A 16,228-nucleotide genomic window follows, 5' to 3' on the forward strand; every position below is an offset into this window, starting at 1 on the left:
ACAAAGGGGGATTTTAAGACAAAGAAAACTTTTGTCTTAAAAATTTTCAATACGAGGCGCTAGTAAAAAAGGTAAAGGTAAAGGATTAAGGCCCCGTCTTTAGGTTGTTGATGGGTTCTTTAGGAAGTGAAGTGATGGAGGCCAACAACAACTTATGGGATTTAGGGAAATGGACATCGACAACAGAGGTGTGCTTCGTGAGAGGAGCGATGGAGGCACTTCCACTAAACGTGATAGGAAGTAACATAATTGGAGTTTTTTGGGGCCTCCATCGATTGCGTTCTAATCAGTGTTTTTTGATTGTTTTATTTATTTTGAACACTGCTTCTATCAGTTGGTGGTTGTTATCAGCACATTGTTGTGTTGGAACTCTTCAATGTCATCGGCAACACATATTAGATTCATCTGAAGGATTTTTGAAAAATGTAGCAAGAAATTCTTGATTTGATTTTGCCTTTATTAAATTGATAACATTTGAATTTCCACATCAAAAGACAACTTGGATGCAATTAACTTGTGCCACATGACTTGTGTCACCCAGTTTACTTAGTAAATTCGAGTTGGAGGAGATGGAGTTTAGTTAAGCATGTGTGATTGTTAATTTTTAGCAATCAAAGTTAGTCATCTCAACTCGCTTTCATTTAAACTAGTTCTAACCATTGGAGGAACTAGTGGAAGGTCAGTTTTGCAGTGGGACTTCAGTCAAACTAAGTGGTCATCCAGTTAACTGATCAGTCAATCCAAAATAGCTAGTGCATGAAAATAATTCGTGTTCCCCAGCTGTGGTGAAGATTCTAAGGCATTGTAACATCAGTTTTATATTAGTCTTGAGTGTACAGGTCTTGCATGCAGTCAAATGATCAACCTTGGGAATTATGCAATCTATTTTAGAAAAAATCCTAAATAATAGGGGCCTAATTTCTCAAGGAATTCCACAAGGAAATCAGGGCTCAAGAAGAGGCATAAATTGACCAAGGTTGGGTCAACGCTTCTTAGTGAGCAGAGAGATAGGTTACTCTCTTGCAAGTTGTGCTCAGTTGAGCAAAGAATTTGTAATACATCTCTATTCATCAGATTATGCAAGTAGGCGTTAGGTTTCTTTGCAGATTGTTTTCCCCAGGAGAAATATTGTGTGCATGTGTGTTATTTCTTATTACATGTCTAAAATTTTTGTTCTAAATTGTGAATTAACTTTTGTAGAGAAGTAGAGTAGGTTTGTGTCTTGTGATTTTTATTAAAAATTCATGAGAAGTTGCAAATCTACACCATAATTTCTACATGGTATCAGAGCAAGATTCACATTAGAGCAGGAATTTTGAAGTTGTTTCTCTAGAGGTTCGAATTTGTAGTTCATTGTAGCAGGATCTCTTCAGAGCTAAAAAGATGAACTTCAATGGGTTGAGGCTAGAGTATGCCTTGGAAGGTAGCTCTAATTTCGTCAGATGGAAGGATCGCATGGAGGAGGTACATGATGACAATGGATTGCTAGAATACATCAAGAGAGATGTCGCAAAACGAATGAAATCTGATGCCCAAAACCTTTCTCAGTGGAAGAAAGATGTAGCCAAGGCGAGGAGAATAATATTGGAGGGAGTACAAGACCTATTGGAGGAAGTACGGGACCACATTATCACCAATCTCCATGGGAGAGAAAATCCTTATGCAATGTGGTAGGCACTCACATATCTATTCCAGAATAGTAGTGACCGCAGGAATTTGGCGCTAAAGGATAAACTTTGAAATATCAAGATGCAGAAGAATGACAATATCTCGTAGTATTTGAGCAGGTTTACACAAGTTCAGGATGAGCTTGTAGGAATGGGTGTTACTATTTCAAAGGATAACTTGGTAAGCCTAGACTTTCTGGACCTTCCCAAGAGTTGGCATAGCTATCAATGTTCAGTGAACAGGAGGGAGAAACTATCGAATTGGGAACTCTTATGATCTAATTTGGAACATGAGGAAATAAGGAAGAATACAAGATATGGGACCTCATCCAAGGGCAAGGATGAAGAAAAATTCGCATTGGTTGGAAAGGGAAATAAGGGAAAAGGGAAGAAATCTAAAACTAAACTAAAATCTAGCTAAGGGAAAAATAAGAAAGATCTATAAAAAATTAAATGCATCCATTGCCATGAATATAGGCATTATGCCATGAAGTTTCCACTCAAAAGGGAAAGCAAGAAAACCTTAGGAGGAGCAGCAGGTGAAGCCTTGGCATCATAGTTCGAGCTTGACATTATCCTTATCACATGCATGTCCATCACAATGATGGGGAGTGTGTGGTAGTTGGACTTAGGTGCACCATTCCACATGACAAGGTGGAGAGATTTGTTGAGTGACTTGGACAAGAAATATCTCCAGATGCACATCAATATAGGGGATGAAGGAAGGTATAACACAACCGGTATAGGTACAATCACCTTTTAGAGGGATTTGGGCTCCCCTCTTAGGCTCAAGGATGACATGTTTATTCTAGGCCTAAAGAAAAATCTCATTTTTGTTGCAGTTTTGGAAGGCTGTGGTTATAATGTGGTCTTCAACAAAGGAAAATAATTCCTAAGACACATATCCACGAGACAGGTGAAATATATTGGTGTTTGTGTGAAGAACTTTTATAAGCTAGATGTAGAAGATTGAGATGCATTAGGCTCTAAAGCAAAGAAAGTGCAAGGTTGCGATGTAGTGAAATTTGGCACAAAATAATTGGCCATTTCCATCATGGCACGTTAAATATTATACAAATAAGAACCAGTGGCCTCCCTAAAGGAGAACTTGAGTAATAGGATGTATGCAAAGGATTTACGTTGGGGAAGTACACAAAATCAACATTCCATGATCAAGACAACAAAATACATGTAGTCCTAGAAAGGATCCACTTTGATGTCTGTGACCTCTCTCAACAACCTCCATTGAGAGACAAATATTTTGTTTTTTTTATCATGACTTCTCATGGAAGTGCTAGATCTTCTTCATGCGGAAGAAGAAAGATGAGAAATTCTCCAAGCTCGTAGAATTCAAGGCACTGGTTGAGAAAGAAACAAACTAGCAAGAAGGCGAAGGCTCTGAGGAGTGATAATGGAGATGAGTACATGTCAAATGAATTTAAAAATTCCTATGTGAAAGAAGGCATTCGATGAGAGTTGACAACACCCCAAAAACCACAACAGAATGGGGTGGCTGAGAGAAAGAACAGTAACATTGTGGGAGCAACGAGGGTGAAGTTCCATGACCAAGCCTACCTCTGCATTTGTGGGATGAGGCATGCAACACAATAATCTATTTGTACAACTGAAGTCCTCATCGGATTCTTAGCATGATTACACTGGAGGTGACTTTCTTAGGGATAAAGTCGGATGTGTCACACTTCAAAATTTTTGGAGCCTCTATTTATTGCCATGTCTCCATAGAATCAAGGAATAATCTTTAGTCAACCACAGAATTGGGGGTATTTTTTGGTTACAAAAAAACTCCCCACAACTACCATGTGTACTTTTCATCACTCATAATGATAGTTGTGCGAAGGGATGTAAAGTTTGATAAGGATAAAGTGATGTGGTTCATTCTTGAGAGAGAGCATTAGATCCCACTAGCATAGGAGATTTTAGCTGCAAAGGAGGATCCTATGGAAGTTGTGGAGAACCAAAAAACTGAGGAGCAGAGAGTGGAGACATTCCCTCAAACAAAACCATCCAAAGAAGGCAAAAAAGAGCCATGGATGCTAACAGACTTGTGTAGGATGCAAGGGAGAATGTGAGAGCTCGTTCAGATTTGCACGGGCAAAGGAGTTCACTTACGACGTACACTAGATACATGGATATAATGTCTGAGCTTATAGATACTGAGCAATCCTCTTTCGAGGAAGTAGTAGAGAAACCTGTATGGGTTGATGCAATGGTGGAGGAATATGAATCCATTGTAAAGAACAATGTTTGGGAAGTGGTCCCAAGACCAATAGATAAATCAATAGTGGGTTTGAGATGGATATTCAAGGTGAATCAGGTAGCAGATGGAAACATAGAGAAGTATAAGGCCATATTTGTGGCCAAGGGGTACTCTTAAGTTGAGGGAATTTACTATGAGGATACCTTTGCTCCTGTAGCAAGGTACTCATCCATTAGATCAATTCTTGCTCTGGCTACATAGATGGGGTGGAAGATCCACCAGATGGATGTAAAAACAACATTTCTCAATGGGGTTATTGAGGAGGAGGTGTACATCGAGAAACCATAAGTTTTTGAGACATTTGATCAGGAGTCTCATGTGTGCAGACTCAAGCAAGCGTTGTATGGTCTCAAACAAGCATCTCATGCTTAGTACACCATGATCGATATCTATCTCACTAGTTTGAGCTTCACAAAAAGTGAAGTGAATGCAAACCTATATTACATCTTGATAGATGTTAAATTACTTATTATTGTCTTATATGTTGATGATTTTATTTTGACTAGTTATAAGCAGTTGATCAAATCTTGTAAGGAGGACCTTGCAAGGGAATTTGAAATGGACATGGGTCCCATGCACTACTTCCATAGGTTGGAAGTATGGTAAAGTGATGGGGAATTATTTGTCTATCAAGGAAAGTATGAAAATGAGATACATATTGTAATACTTTTCCAAATTTCCTAATGAAATTCAAGATAAAACTTAGTTGGAGAACTATTTATTATAGTGGATGAAGATCTGTACTGAAATGATTGCCTCATGAGGGACAACATTTTTTTCTAGGAATGTGTTGCTACTAGAAGTAAAGAATGAAATTTTGTAGGAAGGGGAGGTGTTGGTGTAGAAAAGAAATGGGTTTGACAGAAGTCCCTACCCTTATCGTGGAGCAATATAGTATAGTTCATTAAAAATTAATTCACTGGCAAAGGGAAACATGGCTTTATTTTCTTATACCACTCCAAGCTATTCAACCATTTATAACACCATAGGTTGGTAAAATCACCCTTCTTATCTAGAAAATTTTGTAGTAGATGGTATTGAGTGTCAAAATGTACAATTTGTTACCTCTTATCATGCGTGAATCAAATTATGTGGATCACATTTAGGGTGACCTTATAGGCATTCCTCTATTTCTATCAAAGTTGGAAGACAAGGGAGAGAGTGTGATGCTAGAGGAAGAAATATCTATAGCACAAATAGGGGAAGATACAACTGAAATTGTAGAGGCCAAAACGGTAACACAAATTATGGAGGAATTTGCAATAGTGTGGGTCGTAACACTGGGGAAACGGATAGAGAAACCTAGGGAGGAAGAAGGAATAACAACAAGAATCGTCTCATGACAGTGACATAGAGATCAATGTTATATTATCTCCTACATGCCAAGGTTCAAGCTCTCATTATAGAGAAATGGAATTTATGGCATTTTTATCTCTTTTTTTAACATATAGAGTATTTTTCCTATATTTTCTTTTATATATTTACCAAAATATTTGACTACAAATTCGCTAAGAATAGAATGTTGAACTGAGCATGTTTCTTTTGAGAATATTTGTGGACATATTATTTTTGTTTTCATTGTTTCTCCTTGTTTTTAGTGTCCACCATAGGATGAAAAATGTTTTGATTTGTTGTTGTAGCTTTTGTTACTATTGTAAGTCTAACAAAAATATCTAGAACATGAATTTTGAATGGTTTTCCATGTGAGCTAATTGTGTTTGCAATATAGTTACCAAATATGGTTGTATATGGGCCTGGGGTGCAAAAATATAGTCCAACCATGGATATGGCCATACTTTCTATACTTTATATATATATATATATATATATTTATATATATATATATATATATATATATATATATATATATATATATATATATATATATATATATATATATATATATAACATTAATAAACCCTATGATGGGCTTCATTTGGAATTGTTATTTTTCATACAAATATGATTTCTGATTGCAAGTTTTCCTTTTCAATTTTTTTTTTAATCGCATCCACCCGACTAAACATTTTTCTTATACAACTATAGCATAGTTGGGTTTTATATGGGTTTTCCTATCTCAGAAATTTCCCATCACAGTTACAAGTCTAGCTGGTGTCTAACGAAGTCATCTCTCTCAGTCGAGCATACTCTTTTGTTTTACCCTGCAATGCACCTTGTATTAAACATATTTTTTTCTTTTTTTTTTTCGGTTGTGGCCCTATTTTGGGATGTCTAGAAAAAATCTTGTTGAGGGAAGTGTTACATTAGGACACATACTTGCACCTTGGGTACATATCCTGGATGGTGATGGAGGGGTGGAAACGTGGATATATACTAAATATTGCTAGGTCAAGCTTGTTTTGGATGCTTGGATGTACCATGTTGGATGAGCGGACATCCATGCCTCCCCTGCCTATGATTTTTCATCATGCCAAAATTCCCAAAACCTCTACTGGATCCCAGCCATTTGTAGTGGGGTCTTACCTATTGTCTTCCTTATATTAAAACCTATTCAAACCCTAAGTCAACTCATGTTCACCATTACTTAGTGTTTGTTGGTGTTTGTCATTAAGTTGGTTTGGGTATTTCTTTAGGGATAAAAACTCCTATTTGTAGTTAATTTTCAATGTGTTTTCCTTAGAGCTGAAATTTTCCCCACTCGAGAGTCATTCTTGTCACATTGGAGAGGCATTCCTTTGATGTTTTAGAGGATTACTTTGTTTTTTTTTACACAATAATGTTTCATTGATTAAATTTCAAATTTTATCATTATTATTAATTTTTTTATGACGCATGAACTTTAAGAAATACATATTTCATTATATAGCAAAATGTACAAATGGTATTACGCATGAACATTGAGAAATACATGATCTTTTTTAAATTAATTGGTTTTAATTTGTTTAAATTCTTCATTTTCCAATAGTTCTTCCTGTTATTTTTATAGATCTGGCTAGGAGCCGAAGTTTGATGTCACCCTCTAATCAATAAAACTTTTTTAAAAAAGTTACTATTGTACACATAGGCACACCACTGTCAATTTGTTTTTCTAAAAAATAAATATTCTCACAAGTACATAACCTCTTTTAAATTTGTTATTGTTCCTATATTTCAATTTTCTTTTCTATAGTTATATCAAATTACATTTCCACCCTATGATACCATTGTATTTAAATAGGAATTAAAAGGGATATGAGTAGTACCCCACCAAAAATTTCCTTAGACGTATACCGTTATTGGTTACCCATAAGTCCTAGAATATGCAATTCATTTATATAACAATTTTCATTACTTACTAAGACATTGGCACCTTGCATGGTAAAAATATGATTCCTATTCCATTGCACATGTGGTTATTACTTTTCCTCATGTAGTCAGTTGCACCTAACCATGGTTGTGGAGATCTGTCTTGTCAGAAGTATACTGGTGATGTAATAATACTTAAGGTTTAGGAAATTTATGGGGATGAAAATGAGCATACATTACTCAACTTTTCATGATTTTGTTTTTTACTCTCTGATAAGTCTCATGGCGAATATTATCTTCCTTCAACCATATTATCCTGCTTAGATCAAGTATATCATACATTCACTATGCACATCAATTCATATAATCTATGAGAGTATAAATAATCAAGATAGGATAGACATTAGAGTAGGTTGTCATCAAAGACAACACAACCCATAATGCCAACACACCAATGTTCGTAAGAATTGGCACCACCATTCAAACACACTTATTTCTCTCCACATCAACTCAATCATCACAAATCCTCAATTTATAATATATAAAACTCATTCTTAACACCTTCCTCTCAAGACACCTCTGATTGGATCACTCTCACCTTTGTGATCGCAAGCCACCATGTCGTTGTGTATTATGAACATGAAGTGAGATGGTTACATGAGTCATCCTATCCATTCTCAAATTGGTCCACCATGATTTGAGACGCTCTATCACACCTCCCTACCAAACACATGAGGAGAGGCACATTGGAACCAATTTTTCCACCAAAATCCTCCACAATCCACTTAAGTTCTTGATTGTATGGTCAGTCACCCCTAATAATATTTCTTCTCAATCCAAATTCCTCTTTGGCATTCCTATATTAAGGCTTCAAATGCGCCTCATCACACAATTAATATGTGATCTATTCACCTATCTGGTCCTAAAATCATTCCAACATCCTATCATCCAAAGTCCTCATCTAAACTTACTTTGAAATTCATGTGCATAAAATAGCATGTCCATGGATACAATCATGTCCTCTAAGATATCCTCAAGCTTATCAATGCACCACTTTAATATTTCCAATGTCTCAATTTATAGGTTAGGTCATTCAACTACTTCTCGCCTTTTACATATGCATCCCCATGATGCTACTAATCTTCTCTATTAATGAGTCAAAGGGAAGAAACTTATGCACCTACCCTCATCATCCTACTCACAATAGCTCACTAGTATAGAAGAGGGGGTTTTAAGACATTAGTTTAAGACAAAATTATCATTGTCTCTAAACTAGCACAACCACAATAACAAAATGTGTTTGATATACATTGATAGGTCTATTCTCTTTAAACCATTAGATTGGGAGTTGAACGATATGAAATGGATTTTAAAAACAATTGGAGACATTGCTTTTACTGATACCCCTAGTTAGGAAAATAAGCTACCTATAGATAAGATCCAGTATTTCTAAAAAGTGTTTCCCTACTCCAAATGCAATCTTTCCTTTGTGGAAACCACAAGAAAGTGAAAAATCCATTTATCTAATTGATGAACAAATGATAAATTGATAATATTTTTTTTTCATTCATAACATTTGTTTCATTCATGCTTTATAGTAATCCATGCGTTGTCATATGTAGGTTTTAGCATCATTCGTTTCATTAATACATTCTTGTAATCCATGCATTGTCATATGTCTTTTGCATTTTTTCATCTTTTGCATTGCACCAAATATTTTTTATAATTTAAAAAATAATTTAGTTTATTTTTTAATTATTTCATCTTTCTTTATAAACTTAATATAAAATTAATGTTTTTTTTTGTAAGTCAGTAAAGAATCCTTATATTACTAAGTAAACATAGAGTGCAAAAATGGTAGTTGGTCTACCTGAATGGAAACCATACCAACTATAGAAAAAGATTGTCTTAATCACACATTTAACAAGACATGCCGTCAATTTCTTTTGTCTCTGGTATCCCTTATACTGTTCAACAAAATGCCTCTTCGCACTACTACAAATTTCAGTTATGTTTATCTTAATAATTACACAACTTGGATCTTCAGACCTAAAATTAAAAAATAACTACCATATAGCCTATAAAAACATAAAACAAAACTAAAAAAAAGAGTGGTAATTAACTAACAATAGGGTTCCACAATAAATCACTATTCAACTGGAGTTGTTGTCATCATTGTCTGCACTCCTGGCCTAGCCACTGGGTTTTTCACTAGAGCCTCTGAAGTCGCTTCTTAATGACCGCTTGAAACACTAACCTCCTGAACTCAGTACTTTCTTAGACTGGATGGGTTGCCTTACTCTTCACCTAGCGAGATATCCATATTGTGGATGTACTTCAGGTAGACTGAGAACATCTTGTTCATATCCCCAATCCTACCACCCTTATAACTTTTTTATGTTCATTAAACCCTTTAGAATGTCTTCGATACCTCTCAGTTGTTGGTTTATAGCCTTCAACTAGAGTTTTGTTTCAAATTGTCTTCTAGTCGTATCCTCTATTTTCTCCACTTGCAGCTTCCCCCCCAGGGTGTTAACATGCCAAGCAGTCTCTAGGGTCTTGTGGTACACCATCATCCGTGTTCTAGATTTCTTAGTGTCGATGATCCATTCCACTTCCTCCTCAATTTTTCCATCCTAGATAGTCATGTGATGTCTTCTGACCTCATTCTCCCAAATTTCCACTATCTCCTTCCCTTTTTGTGGGACTATCGCTTGGTAATTAATCACAACCACTGTGTTTGTTTGTTGGTCTTAGGACCCTAAGCATCAGCTCAAGATCTACCCCTTGGCCTACCTCTAGAACTGCGAACCTTAGCCACTGTACTCCCTAATACCTTAATTTCTCTTAGATAAATTTCTAATACACACTCATAGCTACACCACCTTCCAACATTTCTCCTTATCTCAACAATGCCAGCTCCCCAAATACGATTTAGAAGTAGCAGCCAAGAAATGACTTCCCTTAGTGAGTTTTGAGTACTTTCCCTTTCCATTTTTGGTAACTCCGACATGCCAACAATGTTGTTGTTCATTCATTTGAGATCGTGGGTATCCTCCCTCTCATTTACCCCTTCAAGCGGTTTGTTCAAAATCATAATTTCCATAGCCCTACCACTGTACACCTCCCCTCAGGATTTTGTACCTTCCCACTCCTCTCACTTCCCTCTCCTATTAATGAGTTGATCTGAATGAAGATCCATTACAGAGGAAATCCCCTTCTTCCCATCATCAACTGCCACCCCTTTCGTGTACTGCAAACACGTACACCTTATTCTTTCCCAACTAACCACTACCTCTATATCCATAATGAGGGTTATTCATTCGTATCACCAGGTGAGTCACTGTCCTGATTCGAGCCCACACCTTCTCTATCAGCCTGCCTTACTGACATGGAGTAATATCACTCTGCCAACCTTCGACATTTGTCCTTTAGCTAACACTCAGAAAACTCCTCCCACGCCACGTTGGTTAGAAAATGGACACTTTCGACCCCTACATTCTCCACCCTATACACAAACACATTCGTTGAATGACGAACTAAGGTGAACTCCACAGTTTTCAACACCTCAATATGTTTCTGAATGTGTTGGATTACCTTCTCTCCATGTAACTTGGATTGTTGCTACCACACAACATCCTATAACAAGGCCTCTTTTCCATTTCTTATTTCCTAGAAACAATGTTGTTGTATGATACCTCTATTATTCCATGCCAAATTCCAAATAGTTAACCCCTGGATTGAACCCAAGAGTTGGACTAGGTATTATGTTTGGCAATTAGGTGCATATTTTGTTTTGAACAACCTTTCCCATGGTGTTGACCCCCCTTTTAACCTTCTCCACCATAATTTTCAGCATTTTCTATATTGGTTATGTCTAGATCCTGAAGACGAAGGCCTCATGCATCTTTGAGTTTGCACGCTGTATTCCAAGCCACTAGTACCCATTTTCATTTTTTCTCTACCCCTCACCATAATAAGTTCCTCTGGATATCCCTGACCTTTTGCAATAGTCCCTTAGAAGTAGGAAGGATAGATAACATGTAACCTAAAATAGCTTGTAGCACCTCCTTTGTCAGGACCAATCGACCAACCAAGTTCAAGGCTGTTACAGTCCATAGTTTGACCCTATCGTCAAGGTTTGAGATAACCTTTTTCCAATTGGACTTCTTCCAAGCTTTCATCATTAGAGGGACCCCAAGGTACTTTGATGGGAGAGAATTTCTTTGGAACCTTACGATAGTAGTTAAATTCCTCTGGATAGAAATATGAGTGTTAAAGAAGAAAACTTGGACTTAAACTGGTTGATCTCCATTCCTAAGGCAAAGGTAAAGTTGTCCAAAATTAATTTGAATGAACGGGCCTCCTTTACTATGGGAATACCGTGCAACATGGTATCATCAATGAATTATTGATGAATTGTTTCCTGGCCTTCTTCATGTAGCTTAAGGCCCCTTATATCTCCTTCTCTATTTGCAGCGGTGATCGCCCTCCCCAGACCTTCAATCATTATGATAAATAGGAAGGGAGATATAGGGTACCCTTATCGTGTACAACGAGATGGGAAGAAAGGTTTTGTCAGGGCTCCGTTAACTAGGATTGAAAAAATAGGGGATGAGGCCAAACTCATAATCCAGCTAATCCATCATTTGTCAAATCCAAATTCCCCTACTACCAATTTCATATAATCCCAGCTAATCTTATCATACACCTTCAACAAATCTAGTTTCATAATCATACTTTCCATTTTCTAGGTCTTCAACAAGTTACCTACGTCATGCAAAAGAATAACATTATCCAAGATTTGTCTCCCCTCAAAAAACCTATACTTTGCTGCTGAGATAAGATAGGGAAGAATTTTTTTCATCATTCTTGTTTCTACTTTGGATATTATCTTGTATAGCACATTACATGGGGCTATTGGCCCAAATTTCTCTAGAGTGATTGCCCTTTGTTCCTTTGTAATAAGGGAAATAAACATCGAGTTTAAGTATTTTAGAATGGTTGTTGAGTCTTGAGAGTTCGATACCACCTCATATATATATATATGTTTTAACTATTTCCCAACATGCTTTAGGGAAATCAATAGTAAAGCCATCTGTTCTACAAGCTTTACCATTGGGCATTTCATTCACAACTTGGGCCACCTCTTTCATGGATATCAGTTTATTCAAATTCTTATTGTCTTCCTCCATGATCATCTTATGGATATCCCTTATAATGCTTAGGATATCCTCTCTCATATCCACTTGGGGCAACTCAACTATTTTTTGGAAATGTTGAACTAGGAATTGTTCAATGTCCTAACGCAATTTGTAGGTGTGCCCCCTGTCATCCTTAATTTTAAGAATTTGATTGGAACCCTTGTAAAGGTTTCCTTCTTTATGGTAAAATTTTATATATGCCACATGTATAAACCCATTGATGCAAAGAAGTAGGGACCACCATCAAAGATTCAATCTCTATCCTTCATATCGGCAAACACAACCGTAAAAAATCCCTTAGACCCTGGATGTAGCTCTATATCCCCTCTTGGTTTTGAGTGATATTTGATCCAATCACACAAATATTTTTCGTGGGCTAGTGACCCATAAACTTGCATATGACTTCATATGATCTCATGCGATCCCTGAAGGCGTGTGTCTCGGGATCAATTATTAATTTCATTGGGATCACCATTGTTTTTGGCTTACACAGTCTCGTAGTTACTTTTGAATTTGTTGTTGCTACTAATCAGTGTGATTCTCTGACGTACTTCAGTCCTCATCTCTTTTCTGACCAGTCCCACCTAATCCAGCCGCACCTTGGACGTTCTATGACACACCTTCTGCTGGGACCCCAAATCATGGCTTGAACCCCTTCCTCTTGTCCATTACCACATTCTGATTAGAGGGAGCCTTACTCCCTCCACCTCTAAGCGTCAAACCCTAAGTGTACCTGCTCAGAAATGCATGCTCCTCCCGATATCGTCCAGTTTAAATTTAATGTTTTATTAAAAATAGATATTAAAATAATTTCATTATAAAATTAATGTTTTACTAAAAATAGAGATTAAAATAATTTATTTATATTTTTAAAGTATATTTTAAAATATCATAATTAAAAAATTACATTAAAAAAGTAAATTCAATTTTTTTTTTTTTTATATAAAGTTAATATAAATAATATTTATTTAAATAAATAGTAAAATGTAATTTTTTACGTTAATATAATTTTTAAATAACACCTATCAATATTAAATAAATTACATAAGCATCATATAAATAATAAAAAAATCCCCTTTGAATACACCAACTTAAAATTTACACAATTTACACATATAAAGTAATGACAAAGATAAGTTGAGAATTATACATTGACTCTTTTAACTTTATATGCATACAATTTAACTCGTCATTTGTCATATTATTATCTATAGCAAATTATAATACATTTAAATTTTTATTATATATTAAATTTTTTGTGACCTCACTACTACTACTCCACAGGGTAGTTTAATATATTTTTTAAGATAAAATTACTATTTTTGTCTTAAATTTTAAATTATCTTAGAAAAAAGGTGTTAAACTAAGTGAAAAATGTTTTACGAAGGGAGTGGGGTAGCGAGCTGCTCTGGTGACTAAAGAATACCAAACATGAGAATATCAAACATGTGTTGTATTGAGAGGTATTTTGTGTTGCATTTTCCCTCAAACATAATTTGGTAAGGGGGAAGGGATTGATCTGTTCCTTCATTCTCCATTAAAAATAGCTTGAGGGTTTCGATGGAAACTAATTTCGGGGATACATATTTATTATCTTTTTTATTCTCCAAGACAAATTGATTGAGGGTTTAAATGGCAGCAAAAGCTAAAATTCTGATGCCATTTTCAATTGAGTGTTTGGATGGCAGCAAAAACAGGAGCCAAAATTATGATTCCATTTTAGACCAAATCATAAACATAGGTTAAGAAATAACTTTGGCTATGGTGTGTGATTGATTATAGTTTCTAGGGTCAGGGTTTCGAAATCTCAAGCTACTTAGCCTACCTTTTTTTTATACCTTTGGAGAATCTTTCGCATGGGATGGGAGCGTTGAAGGTCAAAGAGAAGCTAGAGAGAAACTGACAAAGAGGAGCATCAGGCAGTAAGAATTCAACAATGGTGGTAGTGGATTCCATTCAGTGCTTCGTTCGAAAGAAGACAGTTGTAGTCGTGACATACAACAAGTGGTGCTGGGATTTAATAAAGAAAAATGCCTATCCCATTAGGCCATTCTCTATTAGAAGGCATTTGAGATTCTCCGTTACAAGGCATTCAAGCTCATTCTTCTATTGGAACAACACTGCTTCACTGGCATGGATATGAGAATCATAGTGAAAGGAGGAGAACACACTCAGAAAATCTACACCATGCTCACCAACTGAAAAACTTATGACCTTTGGCCTTGTTTTTCCCAAATCTTTTCCCATGGCCTTCCAAAACCTCTTATGGATTGCATGACACCAAGTTAGAATTGCGATTGCTAAAAAAAGGTAAGTTTCTATCTTCTATTGGGTTCTATTATACATTTGGCTTTTTTATCTTAGTTTAGTATTCAATCTTCTGGTATTTTCCTATTGCTTTAATTGGTCTAACTTTGCCAATATTTTTCCTATGGAAAAGAAACAAGCAATACTAGGCATTCACAACAGAGGATAGTGTTTGGGTCATTAGCAATCATCCTTTCTTGTCTCGACCTCTTCACCATTCTGCGCAATCCTCTAACTTCACTGTCCTCATAGGTATTAGTTGCATGCCTTTGCTTTCTTTTGTCAATTTCAACGTTTCACTTTTCTCTGTAGCAAACCTTTTTTCATTTTGACAGGTCTACCAACTTGTGCAAGGTGTAGTAAATGGTCAGAGGTTTTTTTCACCCTAGAGAGATTGTCAAAGTTTACTAAATATTAGTTGTGTTTCCCTTCTTGATGTGGAACCTCATCTCCCAAAATTTTTTTCGAGGTTTTCATTTCAGAGGTTTGGATTATAATCACTTTTAGACCTCACACTCCATTATCTAGCTATAATTAACAATGTGTTTTGTTGGTTGTTCTTTCATGTAAACAATGGATTAACCTTTCTTCATTTACCACAAGTAATTATTTACCCTAGTCTGTAATGGTTCTAGCTTAACATTGAAATTATTATTATTATTTTTTAATATCTAACTTAGTTTTCTCTTTTCCCCTTTTCTTAGTAGGTACCTTTCCGCTCTTGTTGTTAGAAGCCCTTGGACCTTTAGAGAAGCTCCCATTTGGGTTTCTAGTGCACACTCTGACTTCCATCTTCGATCTTCTCCCCACTTACAGGTCACAATTTCCATGGTAATTAATGGATTAAATAGGTATCCATATTATCATGTTGATGTGATGAACATATAGGTTGAATGTACATTGATTCAACGTGCTTAATGTGTACTTTCAAATTTGATTTCTATAGTTTTTTCCCATTATTTTTTCTATTTTCATGGCTCTTGGTTATGATACTTTGAATTTTTAGTTTTCAAATCATTCGACTTTTTTTAGCTTAGTTTTATTGGAAAAAACTTGTGGGATGGTCCCCCATGTTAGATTTTTTTCTTGAATTCTTATTGAATTACCCACTTGATGGGTCACTGCTCTTAATTGAAAACATGATGAATATTGACACCCTTTATTCTTATAAGTCTCCCACCAAATCCCCCAATGTCTATATATATTTTGTATATTTCATTTTACCATTCTAATAGTCTGTAACCTATTTTTGTTGCAAAAAACTAGTGGAATGACCCCTCATTTTTGCTTTTCTGATTTCCCCACTCTATATACCAATGCATCTAATTTCAAAAGATATAATCACGCCATTTATTCCGCTAAATTTCCCCACAAATATCCTAGTAACTATGAAATTCTACAATTTCCAATTTGTGCAACTTATGGTAGATCAAGTTTAGGAGAAATGATGTTTCTTGTTGGAAACCCTAGCTATTCAACAATGACAGCATGCCCAACAACAATAGGAGTTGCAGGAAAAAATGTTT

The sequence above is a fragment of the Pinus tabuliformis genome, chromosome 1_2, assembly GCF_031772625.1.
Source record: "Pinus tabuliformis cultivar Carrire ecotype Pingquan chromosome 1_2, CPIR1, whole genome shotgun sequence".
Classification (NCBI taxonomy): Eukaryota; Viridiplantae; Streptophyta; class Pinopsida; order Pinales; family Pinaceae; genus Pinus; species Pinus tabuliformis.